We start from the raw sequence: 6,163 nt of genomic DNA, 5'->3' as shown, positions 1-6,163 counted from the left end.
CGATCAGCTGGCGGCGTCGTGACGCACAAGCTGCGATTGCACCGCCCAGGGCCAATCACCGCCCACTGCTGGGCAGCGTGACCACACCCACTCGAGGGCGCCAGCGCTTAGCCCTGGTCCCGCCTCCCCGACCGTCTTAGCTCTGACTGGCAAGGAAGCCACCCCTTTGCCTAGTGGAGTAGCGCTAGGCCACGCCCACCAAGTTGAGAGCTGGCCAATAGGTGAAAAGGTGTGGCTCAGCCCTCCGCCTAGGCTAACATGCTTAGAGGGGCGCTACGTCAAACCCGAGTCCTAAAAAGCAGAAGGAAGTAAAGGCGTGTGTGTTTGCAGTGCATACTGGTCAGTGTAGTTCTCGGTCTGACACCTCGTTCCCAGAATCCAGCGCGCTCTGTGAGTTGGCATTTTTAAACTCATCTCTGAATCCATCCCGGAGAGGTCCTTAAAGGGCTACAGCCCCTCCTTTTTGGAGCCGTGAGTGGTTCTTTTAGACAGCCCCCAAACGGATTCACTGAACTCTTGCAGGAGGCGATAGATCCCTCAGGAAAGGTGGAGGCGGAGAGGCAGCAGGAGTGAGGAGAACTGAAGGTGGAAATCAGCCCCCAGGGCAGCCAGACTCTTCCTTTGGAATGAGGACTCCTGGGGGCTTTTAGGGGAGGGAGGACTGCCCACCTTGGCTGGCCCCAGCTTTCAATGGAGAGATCTACTCCACCTCTCCTGGAGCCTTCCTAATCAGAGGAGACTTCTGGTAGAAGATGTCTCGCCCCAGTCACAGAGAGACAAAGCCTCTCAAGCAGCAGCTTCCTAACGAAAGATTTATAGCAGAGTCTTCACCTGAGGGTAGAAGGAAGACTTGTGGTCAGCAACTAGGGCCCGGGCCGGGCCGGGCCAAAGTGCAACTGGCTAGCAACCCCGTCCTCTGCCCAATACCCCCATTCTGTCCCGCCCCCCAGAAGCTTTTCACCGACTCAGGCCTACTTAGGGAAGAGATTTCAAAGGTGGAGACCAATGAGGAGGCTGTTCCTTCCCCAGAGGCCAATCAGAGCATAGAGGGGCGGGAGGATGGGCCAAAGGGGGGAAAAAAACACAAAAAATGGAAAGGAACCCAATGACTTGGCAAAAGCTGTCGAACCGCTTAGTTAAAGGGGCAAGCCTGAGACCCACCCCACCTCAATCACTCTCATCTCTCCACCACCACCAAAGAGGAACGTGTGGAGAGGGATCCATGACTTTTCCATAAGCTCCCAATTGGCGGGGTGAAGATAACAGCCTGGAGTGTGAGCTAGTTGCTTCCGTTTTAAAGAGGGGCTCCACCAAGTGATTGCTATGGCTCCTAGGAGCTCCAGAATGCCGAACCTGTGTTCAGAACGTTGTGCCTTTAAGGAAACTTCCTGCCTTCCACCCCAGTAACAGCTGATTGTTGGGAAGTGTGACCTCAGGGGACGAATCAGCTGTTACCACATCCTCCTCCAGTTCTGCCCTCCTTTATCCCTTTATCCCCACCCCCCCATGGGTGGTGAGGGAAGGAAGGAGATGAAACCCCAAATATGGGGGACCTGTTTGAGTGTTCTTTCCTCTCCCCTCTCACTCCAAGACTGTCTCCCTCCCCTGCCCCCCTTCTCCTCCCTCCCCCTTCTCTCCCCCCTCTCCCTCCCCCAATCTGCTGGTTAGTTCTTCAGAGGCTCTGAGCCTGGAACGAGAGGTATTTCCTGTCGGCACTGTCTGCTCAGACCCGCCCTACCCTGGTCTAGTTGGGAGGCCAGTACTGGGGAGGCCCAGAATGGTGGCTGCCTGGCTGTGTGGGTGCTCTAGGAATGGGTACTGGGGAAGGTCCAGTGAAGCTGAGGACCAAACCTAGAGAAGAGGAATGGCTGTGGAAACAAGCCTCCTCCGGGTCAGAACCCTGCTCCCCAGGCCAGCTGCTCCCTACTTCCTGCTCAAGAGAGAGGACCCTGCTAAGGGAATCCTCCTGGCTTTGCCCATTACTCCACTTCTAACTGTTCATAGACACCTCCTGGCCCTCCACGGCTCCATGTTTTACACTTTCACCCCCCACTGCAAAGGTGTTAATGTGGGGCCTCCCAGGGGCTACAGGTGGAGCACAAGGGCCCCAGGAACCAGGGGCTTTGGCTGGGAAGTCCTGTGCCAGAAGACTCAGGTAAATATTTTGCCCCAGCCCTGAGCTGGGAGTCGGGGTCACTCCAGGACAAACTTAGTGTGAAGTCCCAGGACTGACTTGGCAAGGTTGGGAGAAACTGAGCAGGGTCTTGGCCAAGCTTGGAAGAAAGAGAAATCTCACCAGCTGCCCCCATTCTCCATTATCCTTAGCATAAAAGTCCCATTTCCTTCTCACCCAAGGCCCTTGGGGTAGGCCCTTTCCCATTTTGTTCTAACTTTCCATGTCCCCACCCTCCCACCCTATAGGGCAAAAGCACAGGCTTTGAGTCCAGGGTTTCTCAATCACAGCACTATTGACATTTTGCGCTGGCTAATTTCTTGTGGCGGCTGTCCTGTACATAGTAGCTTGTTTAGCGGTAGCCCTGGGCCACTAGATGCCTTTAGCACCCCCCCACGACAATCAAAATGGTCGCCAGACATGACCAAATGGCCCCTGGGGGCCAAAATCGCCCCCAATTGAGAACCACTGAGTTAGACAAACTTGGATTCAAATTCCAACTCTTACCAGCTGCGAGCTTGATGAAGATACTTAACATCTCTGAGCCTCAATTTCCTCATCTACAAAATTGAATGAATAATAAACTCATGGCTTATTGTAGGGTTTTAGAAAGGAATATGTTTGAAAACACCTAGCACAGTACCTGGCCCACAGTTGGTGCACTAAACACTACCTTCCTTCACTTTTCTCCTTGCCAGATCAGCAAGAGCTAACCTCGCTCAGCATGGGCTGACTGCTGGGGCTGCTGCAGCTTCCCTCCCTGACCCTCCAAGCCATGACTTCCCAGAAACTCAATACCGAGTTTGGTGAAGGAGAGTGACTAATTTGGTACCAGATTCCCTAAAGCCCAAGTGTGCTTGGGTTGGGATTCAGGGAGCACTTGGGAATAGAGCTGTTACAGAACATTAGATCTCAAGATGTGGACTGCAGATTGCCTGCATCAGAATTATCTAGTGCTTGTTAAAAATTCAGATTCCACCCCCCCAAAAAAAATCAGATTCCAGCGTCTCAATCAGAAGTACATAATAAAGTTTGAAAAACCATGGTTTTAGGGCTCAGACTGGGGAAGGTGTCAGTACCCCAGAAATCTTAGGGCACCAGTGCCCAGTATTGCAAGGACATCCCTGTTTAAGGGATGGAAAGAACTGTAAGAGATAAGGTTAGTTACACTCAAGGTCATTGCTGCATTGCAAGTCAAAACCACTAGAGGGCAGGGCACACACAAACTTGCAGAAAGAAAAAGTAACTCCTGTTCAGTCTAGGTAAGCTGAGAGAACAGCAAAGATCGTGCGGACCAAAATTTTATTGGTACTAAGAAGCACGCACAAAGGAACTTCCCTGGTGGTCCAGTGGTTAAGACTCCGTGCTCCCAATTCAGGGGGCCCGGGTTCGATCCCTGCTCAGGGAACTACATCCGCATGCTGCAACTGAAAGATCCCGTATACCGCAACTAAAGATCCTGCATGCCACAACAACAACAACAACAAAAATTCCACATGCCAAAACGAAGATCCTACATGCCGCAACTAAGACCCGGCACAGCCAAATAAATAAATATTAAAAAAAAAAAAAAAAAGAAGCAGTCTCTACCTCCAGACCATCCTTTGGTCTCAAGTACTCAGACCAATGTTGGGGATACAAGATTGTCAAGGAACACCTAATTTCCCTGGTGAAAAAACAATAGTGCATGATGGTTACCAAAGGGGAAATGTCGGGGAGGGGAGGGATAAATTAGGAGCTTGGGATTATACATATATATTACATATATAAAATAGATTACCAACAAAGACCTACTGTATAGCACATGGAACTCTACTCAGTATTCTGTAATTACCTATATGGGAAAAGAATCTGAAAGAGAATGGATATATGTATGTGTATAACTGAACCACTTTGCTGTACACCTGAAACTAAAACAACATTGTAAATCAACTGTACTGCAATAAAATTTTAAAAACAAAACAAATACTGCATGGCCAAGGAGTATGAAGAACATTGGTTTTAGAATGAGTTAGGCCTGGGTTTGAATCCTGGTCTACCACTTCTTAGCTATGTGACCTAAGCAAGTTACCTAAGGTAGTCAGCTTCCTCATCCTAAAAGGGATCTAAAGCTATCTTCTTAAAAGGGGTTGTGGGGCTTTCCTAGTGGCTCAGTGGTTGGGAATCTGCCTGCCACTGCAGGGGACATGGGTTCGATCCCTGGTCCGGAAAGTTCCCACGTGCTGCGGAGCAACTAAGCCCGTGCACCACAACTACTGAACCTGTGCTCTAGAGCCTGCGTGCCGCAACTACTGAAGCCCGTGCACTTAGAGCCCCGTGCTCCGTAACAAGAGAAGCCACAGCAATGAGAAGCCCACACACCACAACGAAGATTAGCCCCCACTCGCCGCAACCAGAAAAAGCCCATGTGCAGTAAGGAAGACCCAATGCAGCCAAAAATGAAAAATAAATAAATTAAAAAAAAAAAACGGTGGCTGTAAGTTATGACTGCCCAAGGTCATGTGACCAAGCACGTCAGGGGCTCTGGCTGCCCCTTCAAGAAAGATGGAATTAGATCATGGCTGAGCCATTCCTGTCTCCTCTCTAATTAGGACTTTATTCTTTTCCTAAGTGCCTTTATGGAGCTCCCACATCTCCATACCAGACTCCTACATGAGGCAAACTCTCCTTCTAGGAGTGGGACTCAAAAAACGGACAGTGAGGGCTTCCCTGGTGGCGCAGTGGTTGGGAGTCCGCCTGCCAACGCAGGGGACACGGGTTCGTGCCCCGGTCCGGGAGGATCCCACATGCCGCGGAGCGGCTGGGCCTGTGGGCCATGGCTGCTGGGCCTGCGCGTCCGGAGCTTGTGCTCCGCAACGGGAGAGGCCGCAGCGGTGAGAGGCCCGCGTACCGCAAAAACAAAAAACAAAAAAAAACAGTGGGTTCGCCGCAGACAACGGCCTATCTATCCTGCAAATGAGTCAGAACTGAGACCCCTTGAAGGAGTCCTGTAGTTTCAGTGCCAGCTCACTGGTTTCCGCTCCCTGTCCGTGCTGCACCCTCCCCCCAGCCACCGTGGCATCTGCAAGGCTCTGACCACAGCAGGCAGGCTCTGCAGCAAAGCAGAGGCAGATCTTCAACAGGAAGTCTTGGGGGAACATTTCCTCCCACGAACTCCAGGCCTTTGAGCCTGGGCCTCTTCTCTCCCCCAGATTGCCCAGAATTAAAAAAAAAAAAAAAAAAAAGGCGTTAAGAGGTCTGTCAGTGGGGAGGACTCCAGGGAAAAGGATCTGTGCACCACCTTCTAAGTCTCCATTCTGCCCCTTGGACAAGCCTCTTTGGAGGCTCTTGGTTTTCACCTGTAAAATATAAATAGTAACCGTCCCTCCTACCACACTGAGTGTTGTGAGGGCCAAATGGAATGTTACTGATGAAATATTCTGGAAAACTAAAAGCTCTTTTTTTTTGGTAGGCAGCATGGAGGCGGTGAAGGGACTTATGTCAAAAGTCCCATCTCGGCTTCAGGTTTCTTCTCTGTAAAACCAGAGGGAGGTGGGGTGGTGGCAGGGATGGTCAGCCACTTAAAGTCCGCCATCTCTAGGGAAAGCCTCCCTAGGTCCGCGACCCAGCACATGAAGGAGGAAGTAGGGAGGGGAGGGGAAATTCCGTGGGTGGCTCAGCATCCCCCTCTCCTGCCCCTTTCACCCTGAGGAAGCGAAGCCGCCACCGGGCCCAGCAGAGCGCTGGAAGGGAGGGCGCCGAGGCCGGCCGGGCGGTGGCGCGGGCGGGAGGCGGGGTCCCCCGGACCAGTCGAGCCACGTGCGGTTGTTTCCGTGCCGGGGCGATCACGTGAGCAGCGTCAGCTGACCCGTCACGGTGGAGCCCGGCGGTGGCGCCCCGCATCCCCCGCCCTGCCGCTCCCGGAGTGCAGGACCTTGCTGAGGGGTAAGTGCGCCCCCGCGCCCCCTCTGTCCCCGGCCCACCCCCGCCTCCTCCGCCCCAGCCCCTGTC

Source organism: Grampus griseus (assembly GCF_964374135.1).
Source record: "Grampus griseus genome assembly, chromosome: 20".
NCBI lineage: Eukaryota > Metazoa > Chordata > Mammalia > Artiodactyla > Delphinidae > Grampus > Grampus griseus.
This window is presented reverse-complemented; position numbering follows the sequence as displayed.